At 44.7% G+C, this 17346-nt stretch overlaps 1 pseudogene across 1 annotated transcript in view; it reads left to right on the top strand.

The window, feature by feature from the left end:
- The window catches only part of LOC114316665 (U-box domain-containing protein 44-like), a 31809-nt pseudogene that overhangs the window by 1786 nt on the left and 12677 nt on the right, over nt 1-17346 (top strand). The window contains exons 2-3 of the transcript XR_014350644.1: nt 125-693; nt 789-1099. The product of XR_014350644.1 is annotated as a U-box domain-containing protein 44-like (transcript). The remainder of the gene's footprint in view (nt 1-124; nt 694-788; nt 1100-17346) is intronic.

The following is a 17346-nucleotide window of genomic DNA, read 5'->3' as shown; positions in this document are numbered from 1 at the left end:
GTAGGCCTCATTCATATATCGTTGTTGCCAATGCTTTATTTTTTCCTTTCAGGAATTGAATATTTTTCACCTTTCTATGTATAATCCCCAGTGGTGTAGTAGTTTTGATTTTTTTTTTTGACAGGTACTTAATATCTGATGGCTGGATGCTACGTTGGAAGTTATGACCTTGGTAGCCAGTCAAATGAGAGCTATCATTTTGAGAGATTACACATAGAGCCTATATATGATGCATTTATATGCCTTTTAACAAAACAAATTATGCGCGATCCTGTTACCTTAGAAAATGGTCAAACTTTTGAGTGAGAAGCCATTGAAAAGTGGCTCAAAGAATGCAAGGAGAGCGGAAAAACGCTGTTTTGTCCGTTGACTCTAAAAGAATTAAGAAATACAAAAATGAACCCGAGTATAGCTCTGCGGAACACCATTGAAGAATGGAATGCCAGGAATGAAGCCGTTCAACTTGATATGGCTCGAAAGTCATTATATCTAACCAGTCCAGAGAATGAAATTATGCAGAGTTTGAAGTTTGTCTAGTACCTCCACCATAACAGCTGGTCAAATAAGCATGTTATTCGCAACGCGGAGCTGATACCTACGATTGTTGACATGTTGAAGAGCAGTAGTCGTAGAGTTCATTGCGAAGCTTTGGAAACTCTTCGAATTGTAGCAGAGGAAGACTTTGATAATAAGGTGGGTCATTGTTCAAATTATCCAACAATCAGGGCATGGCTGCAATTAATGCCTCTTATTTATGACTTTTTTTTTTTAATTTTAATTTTATTTAGGAGATAATGGCTGAAGAGGACACAGTATGAACAATAGTTAAGTTCTTGTCTCATAAGCAATCGAAAGAGAGGCAAGAGGCTGTCTCTCTGCTGTTTGAGCTCTCCAAGTTTGAAACTTTGTGTGAAAAGATTGGTTCTGTTAATGGAGCAATTCTTATATCGGTTGGAATGACTAGCAGCAAATCAGAAAATCTGTTGACTGCTGAGAAGGCTGATCGAACTTTGGACAATCTCGCTAAGTGTGAGAATAATATAAGACAAATGGCTGAAAATGGTAGATTGCAACCTTTTTTTGACACTACTCCTTGAAGGTGTTTCCACTATCATCATTAGTTACGCGCTGATTTGCTTGCAAAAAAAGTACCTTTTTTGCCAAAGGCAGAACATAATTTTTATTCTTTGATATTTAGAATGGACGTAACAATTTTTCACGTGGAATGAAGGTCCACTGCTGACAAGAGGTCCTGTGGTACAACTTTATAAAATTGACAAGGTAAAATGAATAAGGGGGTTAATGGAGATCATGAAGGAGGCAACAATTAAGAGTTTAGTTTATTAAGGAGTTAAAAGTTTAATTAGGTTTTTATATCTTAATATTTTTTTTGTTGCCTTATTGGATTGTTCCTTTACTTTGGTCTGTGTATTGGACTTGAGTGTATTGAATTATTAGAGTTATTGCCATAATATTGAGAACGGAACTTATATACTTCACTTCTTTCTCTCAGGCCGTCTTTTTTTCTTATTCTTCTCTTGTTTCCCTACTCTTGTTTGGCTACTTTCCCTTTTCTGCTTATTCTTTTCTTCTACTGTCTGCTGCATCCATTTTGGTGTTAGACAATCCACAATCCTTTTTCATCAATTTTGGTATCAGACAATCCACCCAGTCCATCGGACCACACCAAAAACTAGGCTAGATTAGAACTAGAACAGCCTTGGAGGAGGTATCCCATGAACTCGTACATCACTTTTTTGGTAAGTCTTGCTTGTTTTTTCTTTTTATTTTTTTTCATGTTGGTTAGTATATACTAGTTAAAGCACAGCAGTTTGACTACTTATTAACTAAGATTTAACAAGTTTCAAGATGTATTTAATGAAAATAGATTCATTATCAAAATTCTTACTTAGCATGACCCTAGTTAAAATACACACTAACCAAAGTAGAGACAAAACTATGCGTTTACTTTTTTGTGTATTTTTGCTAGGCAATGTTAGAGTTGCTCTAAGTTAGTGATGTGATTAATAGGTGTAGACGCGCCTTCGGGCCTCGCTACAGTTCGGGCTCAATTTGTGTCACGGTCCTGTATCTAATCTCGCAGAGTGTAATGCAAGACCGATGACTCATCAAAGAGTCCAAATCCGACAAATCGTTTTGGAAAACAGATTATTTAGAAAGAAGTGCCAAACATGGACTGCTTTGCTAGATACAGAGTCGCCACCTAAATATTTATTTTGAGGGAATTTAGGAAACCCTGACTCGTTGCCTAAGGCCACGTGTCCGTCATCACCAAAGTTGCCTCGGCTCGGGAATTTGGGGACGATTGGGGAAGGTCACTTCGTGAGCACCCCTGCTCGCCCGATCAAAGATCGGCCTCTACTAACCATGATATCTCGTTTTTGAAAACACATGCGTTTTTATTCCGATTAATTAGCTAGAATTACTATGTGATACGCATAGCAAAACAAGTATAGACTGGATCGCCTGAATTGGAACAAAACATTGCATATCCGTTTGTTTGGAAATGTTTGAAGTTTGCTACTCGCAAGTAGGCTAAAATGCGGATTTCAATGAATTATCCCAATTCAAGTAATCCAACCTTCACCTACACGCATTCAGGCAGGTATATCATATAAGCATATAGCCTTATGGTAAGCATGCTATCATGGCAGTCACTCACACACATGCAAGGATGCTTAAGCATAAACACTTACCGAGTACTCCAAGCCAAAACAAAAGCTATGTTAGAAATCCATGCATGATCCTAACTATACAAAAATGCCTAATGCAACACATGCAAAATGCAACTAAGATAGGCTCGGCTATTCTAAAGATGGCATGTGAAATGCTACAACTAACTAGTATTCAACTCGGAATTGAAATACAAATACAGTTAGTATGATGCGCCGAGCCCGGTGTATGCAAGATAGATGAATGAATGCAAACATGCTATCATACTGTATGCTAATTGAAACATGCCCTAATCTAACCATCATAAGCTGGTAAATAAAAGAGAGAAAGACGTGAGGTTGGAAGACATACATCACATGCACGCACACTTATTACAATTGTGCCCTCGCTCGGAGGGTCCGAATAAATAATATACAGTCCGAATAAATAGTACAGTCCGAATAAATACAAAATCCTAATTAATTAACAAATTAATCTAGGAAAGCAGGTAAATTAGCACGCAAATTCATGGACCGCCTCAGCTCTGTTCCAAATGATGAATGATGCATGCTTGAGTTGCCTTGCGCAAAAATCCACTACGATGCCCCAGTTTGCCTCTGTTCGCAATTGTTCTTGGAATATTGCGCAATGCTCCAGAAGGCTGCTGATTTCTGATTTACTGCAACAGAGAGCAACAAAGGGGCATGGCAAAGTATTTTCACATATGTATGCATGACTACTCTTCAGGGAGTGTAGTCCTCGATCCTTGTGCCACCAATCACGCATATCGATGCATGATGGCCGAGGAGTCGAATTGCACGACTCAATATGAAATGAATGTACATGAAAACACAACAAGACCTAAACTCCATCGTGGGTAATCCGGAGTGTCGGCGACAGGGAATTGAGACACGTTCCGTCACTCGGAGTACGAAACGTCCCTCGTTTCCCGTGTTTGGGCTAACTCCTATCCCAAACACGATGCAAATGAGATGGCATACACAATGCGACTAACATACAACCTAGCATACGCAATGCTATGAAATGGCATACACAATGCTTGATGTAACATGGCATACACAATGCTCTAACATACAACCTAGCACACGCAATGCTAAGGACTGAAATGACATACACAATGCATGATGGACTTACACCAACACGAGTGGACCTCAGCCACACTCATATCAGTGACCATGGTATGAAAATGAGAGAATCGAAATGCATGCACACATGCACGAATTCCAAGGACCGAACCTAAGGCATAAAATGCCACTCTACCAAAGCATGGCAAGGGATGAAAGATGGCATACAAACATGTAATTTCCAGCACTGAAACATGATGCTAAACAGTCCCGAAACATGAAAATATGGCACCAGATGCATAAAATAAGCCCCGAAACTCAAAGCTAGGCACATGCATTGAATTATAACTATGCGAAGCAAGCATTATTTGGCCATGAAGTACAAAGACAGAGCCAAGACAGTCCCAAAACATGCACATTTCTAGTTTAAAGCATGGCCAAAAAGTGCTAACATGATGGACAAAAATAGCATGCAAATTCGGCTAGCAAGCATGGTTTACATGGCATGTATATGAAGCGTATGAGAACTCATCAAACCAGCCAAAAACAGTGAATAAAACATGTCAAAATATCCAAATAACCACTGAAATGCAACCAATGCATGCAAAAATGATGAGTTCCTTTAGAGGGCCATACAAGGGGTTATTAAGCACATACAAGATAGAAATGTAACATGGAAAAACCACCTCTAGAAATGAGTTATGAAAGCCCTAAAACCCGCCAAATAGGCCCTGAAATTGGTCTAAGAAACATGCAAATGAAAGCCCCTTTGAAAGGCCTTGAATAGGATTGCTCTACACATGCATCAAAGACAAAATATGGAAAAATGGGCTCTTGAAAGAGCTTAGGCAGACCTTAAAACCCTCAGAATGAGGCCTGAAACATGACTTCAATGCATGCAAAATAGGTTCCCTTTGGAAGGCCAACAATGCTAGTAAAGAGAATGAGGGGTGAGAGGGTCACCTCTCTATGATTTTGGAGCTCAAAGACACATCAAGGCCACTGAAAATCCATTGGATTTCAGTGGCTGAGAGGCCAAAACAAGGCCAACGCAAATGCTCACATGCATGGCTCAAAGCATGGGGAAATGAAGCATGCAAGGAAGAAGATGACTCCAAATAGAAAAGTGACCTCAATCAAACTTAAAGAGGAGGTCAATACAAGACTTTCTTCAGTTTAGGTCGAGGTCCAAAAAAGCTCACAAATAAGGCTAATATATCATGCAAAATAAGCCCTAAAAGAGAGATAAAGCATACAAGGGGGTAGGAGACCTCAAACAGAAAAGTACTCTTAAACAAACATGAAGAGGAGCTCGAAATAAGACTATTTTCAGTTTACACCAAGGCTCGAAAATGCTTGCAAATGGAGCTAAGGTATAGAGTAAAATAATGCAAAAATTGGGAAAATGAGGACTTACCCTTGTAGCACAGCAATGTAGCCAACCCTGGATCAAGAAAGTGAGCTTTGAACCTCTGAAAATGAGTTCCAAGGTGCTGGAATGGATGGTGAAGGTGTTAGGCTTAGAGGTGTAATGTAAAATGGCCAAGAATATTAGGGTTTGGAGCTTGGAGAAGAAGGCTATGGAGGATGGAGTGTATATGCCTTAACCAAATGTCTAACCCTTGCAAAATGAGATGGAGGGTTAGTTATATAGAGGGAGAGAAGTAAGGCTTCTTGGAGAAGCCAAGAGAGAGGTTCAAAGCTTCTATAAGAAGCTTGACCAAAAGGGTCAAGCTTCCTCAAGAAGCTTGACCAAAAGGGTCAAACTCCTCCTACCAACCAAGCAAAGGGGTCAAAATCCCCTTTTAAGGACCAAAACAGGGACAAAACCCTCGGATAGTGGGTCAAGTGCAAAACAGCTGGCACAGCTGGAACACACTTGAGAAGAGCAAAAAGTAGAAAGCTGGCCAACCAGCTAAGGTGGCCGGCCGGCCACTCCCCCTGGTCGGCCGACCAGGGGTCAAAAGGGTCAAGCAAAATTACTGGTCGGCCTACCCAGAAAGGTGGCCTCCCAGATGAGTAGAACACAGCCCTGTGGTGAAAAATTAGAAAAAGTGACCCAAGAGAGAGAAAAACCAGCTTTTTAGAGGGGTTCAAAAGGGTTAAGAAGAAATACTGGTCTGCCTATCCATATTGGTGGCCTCCCAGATGAGCACAACACAATGGCGGTATGAAAAACCAGAAATTGTGGCTCAAAAGTGAGAAAAACCAACTTTCTGTGAGAAAAATCGGCTTTTGGAGAGAGAAAATGAGAAAACTAGTTTTTCAGGGGAAAATGTGGCCTCCCACCATCCTACCATCTTCCTAACAATGAAAATAAGGTCCCTACCAAAAATGAACCCTAACCGATGCAAAACGAGGGTTCGGGGGCCAAAACGCGCGATCCGAGGCCCCGAAAATAGGCTGTTAGGCACCGGAAGTGGCGTATGACCACGAAGGTGGTCTCCCGGGCCACAATGTCCCTCAAAAGGAAGGAAGCAAGGTGCATGCCAAAAATCGGAGCAAACGGAGGTAGTTAAGCTGTCCCGAACCGAGGCACACAGCCGACGGCTCTGAAAACCAAAAACTGGGCTCCAAACGGGAAAAATGGCCTACGACCACGAAACGTAGCCTACGGCGACTGAGAGATGGTCTACGATACCTCTCCCTCTCTTCGGGAAGAGAAAATAGAGAAAACGTGACCTGGTTCACAAACCGAGGCAAAGCACAAAAGAGCTCTGAAGTCTGGAGGCAAGGCTCGCAGTCGAGACTCCGCAACCTCAGAACGAGCACAATATGCAACATCACCGAGCGCTCAACTGGTGACGTCTGAGTCTTAAGGTCGGTCAAAAATGGGGTGTCTACAGTTGCCCCCTTTTGACAGAACTCGGAAGTCATACGTGACGGGAGTGAATGTCAAAGCCCAAAGACGACCTATTTTTGACAAAGCCGAAGACTTAGACAAACAGGCAGGATAACAAAGGTGTGCCCGCAGGCAGGGGGCGAGATGCAAAATGATATGCACAAAGCCTGATGTAAATCATGATCATGCAAAGCAGCAAGCTGTAATGAAGTGCACACACAACAGTTTTAAGCAAGATTGCAAAGCAACAACTATATTTCATGCAGTTAAGAATGCGGAGAATTATTCAATTCTCGTCACGTCTCACATGGAGAAGATACAATACCTGTGCGGCTCGTCTAGTCGCACCAGCCTCAAATGAACCGTACATACAATATTGTGCCTGCAAAAGAGAGAAACTCAACAAGCACAACATAGTTAGCAACACATGTTCAATGCTATATCGAACGTAGACAAACAGGGTGCTGATGGGAGAGTGCATTGCAATGCGAGAGACACGCTCGTGTCAATGCAAGCTAAGCATGAGGGTATGACAATACCCTTGAAACGTGCACAACAATGCAAGTGGTATGCATGAGAATGCAAATGACGTGCATAACAATGCAGGATAAGTGCAAATTCGAATGCATGTTTGACGTGAAACAACGAGCAAAGAAATGCAAGTTTCGACGAGTGCGACTCAATCGCGACCTCCGGTTTACCTCCCGAAAGGGTCACAACGTGCTCAAAAAGGATACATTTTGCTCTTGATGAGTGACGATGAAGCACGCATCGAAAGTTGGAGTTGAAGTTCCCGCAGAGGGATTTCGCGACGAAAAGTGCACTTTTCTTGTACTTTCTCGGGTCTCGGGGACTCCAATCATCACCAAAATTCGCAGAGACCTTGGAGACCACCTTGGTAACACCACCGACCAGGTTTGGTCCCAGGGGGAGGCCACCGACCAGGTTTCAGGGAAAGAGGTGGTCGGCCTACCAGAAAAGGTGGTCGGCCGACCACCTAGTCCAAATCCGGGGCAGTTTGGTCTTTTTGCTCTCATTTCTTTAAATACACAAAGCCAAACACTTTTTGCTCATAACATCAGGTCCGAAATCAGTCCCTCTCCCTTCCTAGAGCATTTTCTTTCTCAGATCTGTCCTTTATACGCGTTTTCCAACGCCCTACGCCAAGTTGTTTCGCGAAAACTTTCAGTTCTCTTCACTTTGAACAGATTAATTTTTGATTTCGGAGCTTCTTTTCTCATTTTCACCACTTGAGGTAAGTTTGTCTCAACATTTGGAAGATTTTCTCGGGAGTTGACTTTTGTTGACTTTTTTATTTCCCGAGAGTTGACTTTTGTTGACTTTTTCCAATTTTGGTTCATTTTGCTCATTTTTGCTTCTTTTTGCAGATATCTCGAAATGGCCGGTCACTTTCCTCAGGGTGGAGGTCCTCCAGGCGCCGGAGATGATCCAAATATTATGGCTCTGCCTCCGAGGGTTCGACCATTTATTCCTGAGAGGTACGACCCTCAGACACATGTCCTCCCTCAAGCAGTTTCCTATCATTTTACTGATTTTGTTGATTGAGCACCGGTGGATCTTTTATTGCGGGAGCCGGAGTCTCACCTATCCCATCAGGCACAGGAGGTATGTACTTCACTTTTACACTTTCTGCCATGTGTAACGTAGTCTGCATTTTCCGTGCATTCCCCGCTTTTGCCATGCTTATCTGCTCATTCTAGCACATAGCATGTTCTGAACACTTTAGCCTATGACACAGCATTCTGTTTGCATTTTGAACACACAGCTTAATCACTTGAATTTCTGAACACACAACCCATAAATTGATTGTGAATGCACAGCACACACTTGTTGAGAGTAGAACACGCAGCCCAATGCTTTTGAAATCTGAACACATAGCCCAAGTACTTGATGTTGAACACACGGTTCAAACTTTGAGGTGAACACACAACCCACTGATCTTGAAATCTGAACACACAGCCCAAATACTTGATGTTGAACACACGGTTCAAACTTTGAGGTGAACACACAGCCCACTGATCTCGAAATCTGAACACACAGCCCAAATACTTGATGTTAAACACACGGCTCAAACTTTGAGGTGAACACACAGCCCACTGATCTCGAAATCTGAACACACAGTCCAAATACTTGATGTTGAACACACAGCTCAAACTTTGAGGTGAACACACAGCCCACTGATCTTGAAATCTGAACACACAGCCCAAATACTTGATGTTGAACACACGGCTCAAACTTTGAGGTGAACACACAGCCCACTGATCTTGAAATCTGAACACACAGCCCAAATACTTGATGTTGAACACACGGCTCAAACTTTGAAGTGAACACACAGCCCACTGATCTTGAAATCTGAACACACAGCCCAAATACTTGATGTTGAACATACGGCTCAAACTTTGAGGTGAACACACAGCCCACTGATCTCAAAATCTGAACACACAGCCCAAATACTTGATGTTGAACACACGGCTCAAACTTTGATTGTACGCAGCTTACAGCATTGGATCTGATTTGGTTTGCACACAGCTTATATATGTCATTTGCATGCAGCTTATTCATTTCATTCTAAAACTGAATACATGTGTTCATTATGAATGCAGGTGTCTTCTCGTATCATGTGAGGGTATGGCTCCATTGTCGCGAGGGAGTGGTACGCAGAGCTCCTGGAGGCTGTCCGCGAGTGGGTTGACCAGGCGGGGTTTGGACCTTTCTGTACAGGGATATCCCGCTATCCTGCCAGTAGGACGTTGATGGGTGCGCTTATAGAGAGATGGTGGGACACCACCAACTCTTTCCATTTCTCTACTACCGGGGACATGACTATGACCCCGTTTGATTTTGCGATTCTGACGGGCCTCGACATGGGAGGCTGGCTGATCCTCTACGATGAGGACATGGGTGAGTGGGAGGCTGCCTGGGTTTATCTGTTGGGAGCTCGCCCACCGGTCGACCGATCTTCGGGCCGGGTCCAATACACCTGGTTTTCTACACAGTTCAGGCATACTGAGCCCGAGACTCCTGAGGAGATTGCACAGTACGCCCGAGGGTTTTTGATGTTCCTCTTCGGAACCACTCTGTTCGCCAATAGGGGGAACACCGTTAGGCTATATTTGCTGAGTGCCCTGGTAGACCTCTCGCAGGTTGGCCAGTATGACTGGGGTGGCGCCAGCTTGGCCACCCTCTATTGCTACATGAGTGCGACCTCCCGCGGACGGGGGAACATAGTTGACGGCTACTGGAGAGCCTGGGAGGTACCTTCTGCCCTCTCGACTTACATTTATGCTTTTCATTATCTGTACATTGCACGCACAACACACTTTACATTCTGTACTCACATTCTGCATTCAGCATTCTGTATTCGGATTCTGCACTCAGTATTCTGTATTCAGATTCTGCACTCAGCATTCTATATTCGGATTCTGCACTCAGCATTCTATATTCGGATTCTGCACTCAGCATTCTGTATTCAGATTGCTTTTGCCTTGTTTTCCACAGTTATGGGTTTTTGCGTATTTCCCAGTGCTAGCCCCAGAGCTCAAGGTGGAGGTGCCCCTCGTGATCCCCTACTCGCTCGTGTTTGAGGGCCAGTACCGGCCGAGACCTCGGGAGACTCTTCCCTACCTACAGCAGTATTTCGACACGGTGCAGTCGACAGAGGTAATTCAGAACTCTCAGTTCTCCATGTTTTCACCTTTGATTTATTTTGCACATCTACGATTTCTAATCGGCTTATGCATTGGTTATTTGCAGATTGCATGGCAGCCTTGGGTGCCTTTGGGTGGGGACCTCCAATTTCAGCTTGCCGGAGGATGGGCCACCTCTCGGTATAGGATCTTGTTTGAGGGTCCGGTTGGTAGGGCCTGGTTCCTGGGGGAACGCTTCCTTCGCCAGACTATGGGTTACCCTGAGCAGAATGTCCCCGCAGCACCTCCAGTTGACATGCAGTCCGCCGATAGGCTCACTCCCCAGGGTGTTACTGACGCCAGGTTGGGCACCGATGTATTGCTACACTTGGAGGACGGAGAGTACGCGACCTACCGTCATACATATTTGATGCCTCAATTGGTAGGTGTCCGTACCCCCACGAGGAGGTCTACTGGCATGCCATCCTCAAGTCGCACCCGAGCTAGAGACATTCCTTCGACCAGTAGGGCTGGTACATCTAGAGGTGGGGCTGGACTGGTTCCTTCGATTCCCCTGACTTATCATCATGCAGGATGGCCAGACATTCCGACCGAATTGACGGGTTGGCGATACGAGAGCTCCTACCCGATTCCGATAGAGCCTCCTATGCCTGATCATCGATATGTCAGTGACCCTGACTCACCATCGGTAGGCTCCATTACTTTTCATTTGTCACTCAGATACTTAGGCATTCATTCAGTCATTGATGATCTGAGCTTGTATTTGCAGCCACCCAGAGAGTACATGGATGGGATGCTCGGATTAGTGGCCTCGCTCGAGGGCATGGTCTTGCGGAGAGAGGCGCAACTATCCATCCTCGGTTTCCAGGTACTCTTTAATTTTTTCGCATTTATCATACTTCTGATGACATATTGAACTTGAACATCTTACTGTATTGATTGACTGTATGTATAGAGCACACCTGACACACACCACATTCATGTACTGTATCTGCATGCACCCACTTCATGTAGTTTTCTTACATCTGCATCTGATATACATACTTTGGCTGATGTATTGCACTCTTTCTTTTCAGATGCCTCCGTTACATACCGGGCCACAGGCCGGGCCATCTGGGCCTTCCCGAGGAGCTGGGCCATCTAGGCCTTCTCGAGGAGCTGGGAGAGGGGAGTCGTCTCGCAGACGAGGTGGGCGCAGAGCACTTATCATAGAGGAGGAGTCCAGCAAGGAGGAGGAGCCTGCGCATCCCCAGTCAGAGACATCTGCTGACAGAGAGGGTGGTTCCGGTTCTGGAGATGAGGCCGAGGAGGATCCCGAGGATGACAGCTCTGACTCAGATGGCGATGATGGTGCTAAGGCTGTTCCGCAGATGAGGACGAAGAGGGCCTCTTACTCTTGTGCTTGAGAGCATTGATGCAGCTGTTCCCTGCTTTATTTACCTTTTTACTAGTAGTTGTAGCACATTGTACATTATTAGGCAGTTTTATTTTCTGTAAAACTTGTACCCTTGTTGTAAAATGTTGTAACAAAGGAAGCATGTCGGAATGAAACAGTTTTTGTTCAAAGAGTGTTGCATTTTATGTTCTTGCATCGCATCGCATCATTTTACACAAAATGAGATTTGAATGAAAATTGAGCATCGAAAATTTGCCAAGTCAGGTAGTGAACCGACATAACAAACTAAACAACTTAACTTACTAAGAAACAACAAAATCTTAGCAAGTTTACAACTCGATAAACAAGACACAACAATGTTGATTAAATAAAGAGTAACAACTCAATATACAAAACTCGACAGCTCGACAAAAGTTAACAACTCGATAAACTTGACAACTCGACAAACAAAACAACAACTCGATAAGCAAAACAACAACTCGATAAGCAAAACTTAACAACTTTGATAAACAAAAGCATTTTGGACGATCTGGGTGACGGAACGCATCCGAAACAGAAGAAAACTCGCACCTTCAACACCCCCAATGCATGGAAATGCTAGGAACTTACTTCTAGAAGCTAGGAAAAGACCAAAGGGGTGTTTTCCTCCATGGCCGACCACCTTTGGGAGCTGGCCGACTAGCTTTTTCATTTGGAGACCAAGGGGGTGGTCGGCCTACCAGAAAAGGTGGTCGGCCGACCACCTAGCTCAGCAACCATCAATTTTTCGACACGTGTCCCCCGAATAGTGCCTTATCCTCTTTAAAAGTCCTAGCTCCGTGGCTCATTCATTTCACCTCAGTTTTGCACCAAAATGGAGGCGTTTCTCGTCGAAAATCTCGCACCTTGGATTGCTACTTTAGACGGTTCGGAAAAGTTGAACTTCCGGGGCTTCGGCTTGAATGCACTATTCACGCTGAGTCGTACTTCGCTGCACCTTCCTTCCATCCATGCTGCGGCGAGGTTTTGGAACCCGGTAACACAAGTCTTTAGCTTCGACGGGTAAGAGATGTGTCCGACCTTCGAAGATTTTCAAGTTTTGATGGAATCTGAACGCCATGAAGAGATTTTATCCCAGTTTCGCTTCGGGCACGCCCAAGCTTTAGGACAGATGTGTGGGCTCAGTATGCATGATGCTCGGTCTCTGATCTGCAACGGGGAACTGGATATCCTTGGCTTGATTCATCGCTTTTCTGATGTCGGTGACCGCAGCGACCATCATTGGCAAGGTTTTCGGCAACATGCCCTTTGCTTGTGCATGTTATCTCACTTTTTGCTTGTCCCGGGCTTTAGCGGATCTAGTATTCGTTTGATTGAAGTTGCTCAAGGCTTGAAGGAAGGAAAGAGCTACATTGTCATGACATTGGCCGAGACGCTGATGGGCTTGGATGCTTTCTATCGCCGAGAGACGACCAGATTCGCGGGGAGTCCACTACTGCTGCAGGTAATGTTTCCCACCCTTTCTCACATATATATTGCTCACATTACTCGACCCTCAGGCTCGATTTTTCTCACAAAACCCTTTTCTCACTTTTCTCTCATTGTACGTCTATCTATTCTTTATTCTCTCATTTTTCATCCCTCCCCAGGTATGGTTGATGGATAAATTGTAGGTTGTGGACTCTTGCCCAGCCTACTCAGCTCACAGCTACTTCTTCCGACAACGACTAGTCGATGCCCTCGATGAGGGATGGTGGTTCGACTGGATGTGCAATTTGTCTGCGGATCGCATTGCTTGGCACTGTTCTTGGCTCAATCTCCCGGCAATGAGCTATAGCATGTCCCGGCAGACCGGGATCCAGTTGATTGGTCTGACTCACTGTTTGTTCTACTTTCTGTTCCGGTTCCAGCGCCAGTTCGGTCATGATCAGACTTACCCGCCAGAGGGGATGGAGTATCCTGCCATATTCCCGGTTCGAGGCGCACAGCTTGCCCGGTATGCCACAGCATGGAGGACTAGAGAACTCTTGGCCCCCGCTCCCACTTTCAGTTGCACTTTGTCTGACGAGTGCTTGGATTGGCTCAATGAAGAGGCACAGATTGGGCCCAGCTTGGCATCTACGGCTTTGATCAGCTCTGGAAGGGGGCGCAGGAACACCTGACTTGACTATGCCCCGGATTTATTGCTTTATTAGTACTTTCAAGTTTTCTTTATGAATGTAATAAAAAGCAACTTCAATTTGTGTGCAAGAGCAGGAGAACTCTGTATTGAAATCAATGAAATTGAAGGTTGTGGGTACTGAAAATTTTTCGCTTTGGTCCAAAAATGGTCTAAGTTGTAAAAAGATTAATTTGAACAAAGTCAACTTTTATTAAAACTTTTCAAAACCATTTTCGATATGGATCAGAACTGGACACGCCTGAGATCTGTCACTGAGATGCACAACCCCGGATCCCAGCAACTGGAAAGTTGCCCCTAGTCTGAATAATACTGCAGCACTGCGCAGCAACGAAAAGTTGCCCCTAGTCTGAAGAGCACTGCACCGGAGATCATAACCGAACTCTTGAATGCTGAATAGATAAAGATGGCCGAGATGATCAAATGGACAAAGTTGATCGGGAAAAAGTTTATGGCTGAACTTCAGGATGAAGTTGCCTACGTATCCCAAAGATGGGAATTAAGCCTTACGTAGTTCAGGCTTAGGTTCACTCGAGTATTTTCACTCTCCTTTTACGCTCTAACTTTTTCCAAGGCCGCCCTTTGCGGGTTTTCAACCTTGCGAGCTCAGTTTTTATATTTTCTAATTTTTCAATGCTCTAACTTTTGCCTAGGTCGCCCTTTCGAGTTTTCGGCCTAGCGAGCCTCTCAGGGGTAATATTTCTTCAACTTGTCCATGTTGATCGGTTGGGAGAACTCTAGGCCATCTAGATCCATTAGAACCACAGCTCCACCTGACCAGATAGCTTTGATGATGTAGGGACCAGTCCAATTAGGTCTGAACTTGCCCCTAGGGTCATGGATGGGAGCTCGGTTGTCCTTGAGCACCAAATCTCCTTCTTTTAGATTCCTGGACTTAACTTTCTTGTTAAAAGCCCTGGAAATTCTGTGCTGATAGCCTTGAACATGGTACAGTGCTTTTAGTCTGCGCTCATCAAAAAGCATGAGTTCTTCAAATCTGCTCTACTGCCAATCTGCTTCGGCTATCTGACACTCAGCCTGCACTCGTAAAGACGGAACCTCAATTTCAATAGGTAGAACGGCCTCCATCCCATAAACTAATGAATACGGAGTCACCCCAGTAGAAGTTCTAATTGAAGTCCGGTACCCCCACAGAGCAAACGGCAGCTTGTCTGGCCAATCCCGGTAGGTTTCCACCATCTTCTGTAATATGTGTTTGATATTCTTGTTGGCGGCCTCGACCGCTCCATTGGTTTGCGGCCGATATGTGGACGACTTATGAAAAGCCACGTTGTATTTTTCCAACAAGTCGATCACTTCCTTCTTGAAGTGGGAACCATTATCTGAAATGACCTCGTTCGGGACCCCGTAGCGGCAGATGATGTTGTTCCTGATGAACTTTGCAACGTGCGACTCCTTCAATACCGCATAAGACTGGGCCTCAACCCACTTCGTGAAATAATCTATCGCGACCAGGATGAACCCATGCCCATTCGACCCTTTTGGAGTAACAGCCCCGATCACGTCGATTCCCCAAACTGAAAATGGCCATGGCGAAGTCATATTGTATAGCTTTGACGGCGAGATGTTCATGCGATTTGCATGAATTTGACACTTATGGCATCGCCGAACAAAGCCGATACAATCTTCCTCCATGGTGGACCAGTAGTAACCCTGTCTGAAGATCTTCCGCGCCAGCATTACTCCGTTCATATGCAAACCGCATTCCCTTCCATGGATGGCCTCCATCAGGCGCTTCGATTCTTCGGCTTCAACGCACAGTTTATGCATTCCTAGATGACCTCTCTTATATAATTTACCTCCGCAGATGATGAACTGAACGGCCATTCTTCTGGTTGCCCTTTTATCCTTGGCATTTACCCCTGGCGGATATGCTTCCTTCTCCAAGAAATTCCAAATATCGTAATACCAGGGGTTTTCGTCCTGAACCTCATCTATAGCAGCAATCGACTCGTAGGCTGGCACAAATTTCTGGTCAATAATGACTGGACACATCCGGACTCCGAACAGGATGTCTATCATGGAAGATAGAGTTGCTAAAGAATCTGCGAACCTATTGTTCTCTCTTAGTAGATGAGCAAAGTTCAGCTTCTCAAACCGAGGAATCAACAAGTCCAAGGTCTGGTGATACATCATCATTTTTTCTTCTTTGACTTTCCAGTCTCCTTTTGCTTGACACACAACAAGGTTCAAGTCCCCGATGACGTCCAACCGTCCCCCTAGTTCCAGGGCTGCTTCTAGACCGGCAATGCATGCCTTATATTCTGCTTCGTTGTTCGAGACTTTGAATCAAAGTTTGAAGGCTAGAGGGATACGGGAATTGTCGGGTGCTATTAGTAACACCCCTATCCCATACCCGTACTGGTTTGCCGCTTCGTCAAAATACAGCGTCCAAAACTCGTCGTCGATATGCAAAATGGCCTCATCTGGGGATAAATACTCAACTGCTTCACCTCCTTCCACTGGATGATCGGCTAAGAATTTTGCTACTGCTCTTTCCTTGACTGACTTGCGTGTCACATATTTCAGATCGAATTCGGAAAGCAACAACAACCAACGAACTAGCCTACCCGTAAGTGCTGGTTTCTCGAAAAGATATTTGATGGGATCGAGTCGTGAAACCAACATTACGGAGTGAGCTAATAGGTAGTGCCACAGCTTCCTGGTAGCCCATACCAAAGCTAAGCAAGCCTTTTTCAATGATGTGTAGCGAGTCTCATACTCTAGCATCTTCTTGCTCAGATAGTAGATGGCCCTCTCCACTTTGTCCTCTGATTCCTGCGCGAGCATGCAGCCCATTGTAGTCTCAGTTACTGAAAGATACAATATCAACGGTCTCCCCGGCTCTGGCGGTGACAACACGGGTGGGTTCTGTAAATATTCCTTGATCTGTTCAAAAGCAGCTTGGCATCAGCCGTCCCACTGGAATTTCTTTCCTTTCTTCAAGAGACCAAAAAGTGGTTCACAAGTCAAGGTTAATTTTGAGATAAACCGTCTTATGAATTGCATTTTATCTAGAAAGCCTCGCACCTCCTTTTCAGTCCTTGGTGGTGGCATTTCTAAGATGGCCTTGATTTTGGAACGGTCGACTTCGATACCTCTCTGTGTAATGAGAAACCCCAGCATTTTCCCTGCTGTAACACTAAACGTACACTTCTGAGGATTCAACCGCAACCGGAATTCTCTGATCCTTTGAAAGAACTTTTGCAAGGCGGTGTAGTGGCCCTCTCTTTCTTTGGACTTGACAATCATGTCGTCCACACACACCTTAACTTCTTTGTGGATCATGTCATGCAATATTGTGGTCGCGGCCCGTTGATATGTAGCTCCAGCATTCTTCAACCCAAAAGGCATCACTCTGTAGCAGTATGTCCCCTACGGGGTAGTGAAGGCAGTCTTTTCTCGGTCTTTTGGTGCCATCACTATCTGATTGTAGCCTGAGAAGCCATCCATAAACGAAAGCAAAGCATGCCCTGCTGTGAAGTCCACTAACTCATCAATGT

Source organism: Camellia sinensis, chromosome 14, assembly GCF_055761805.1.
Source record: "Camellia sinensis isolate YWXY chromosome 14, ASM5576180v1, whole genome shotgun sequence".
Taxonomy (NCBI): domain Eukaryota; kingdom Viridiplantae; phylum Streptophyta; class Magnoliopsida; order Ericales; family Theaceae; genus Camellia; species Camellia sinensis.
Note: the sequence above shows the minus strand (reverse complement) of the source record. Positions and strands in the feature narration are given on the sequence as shown.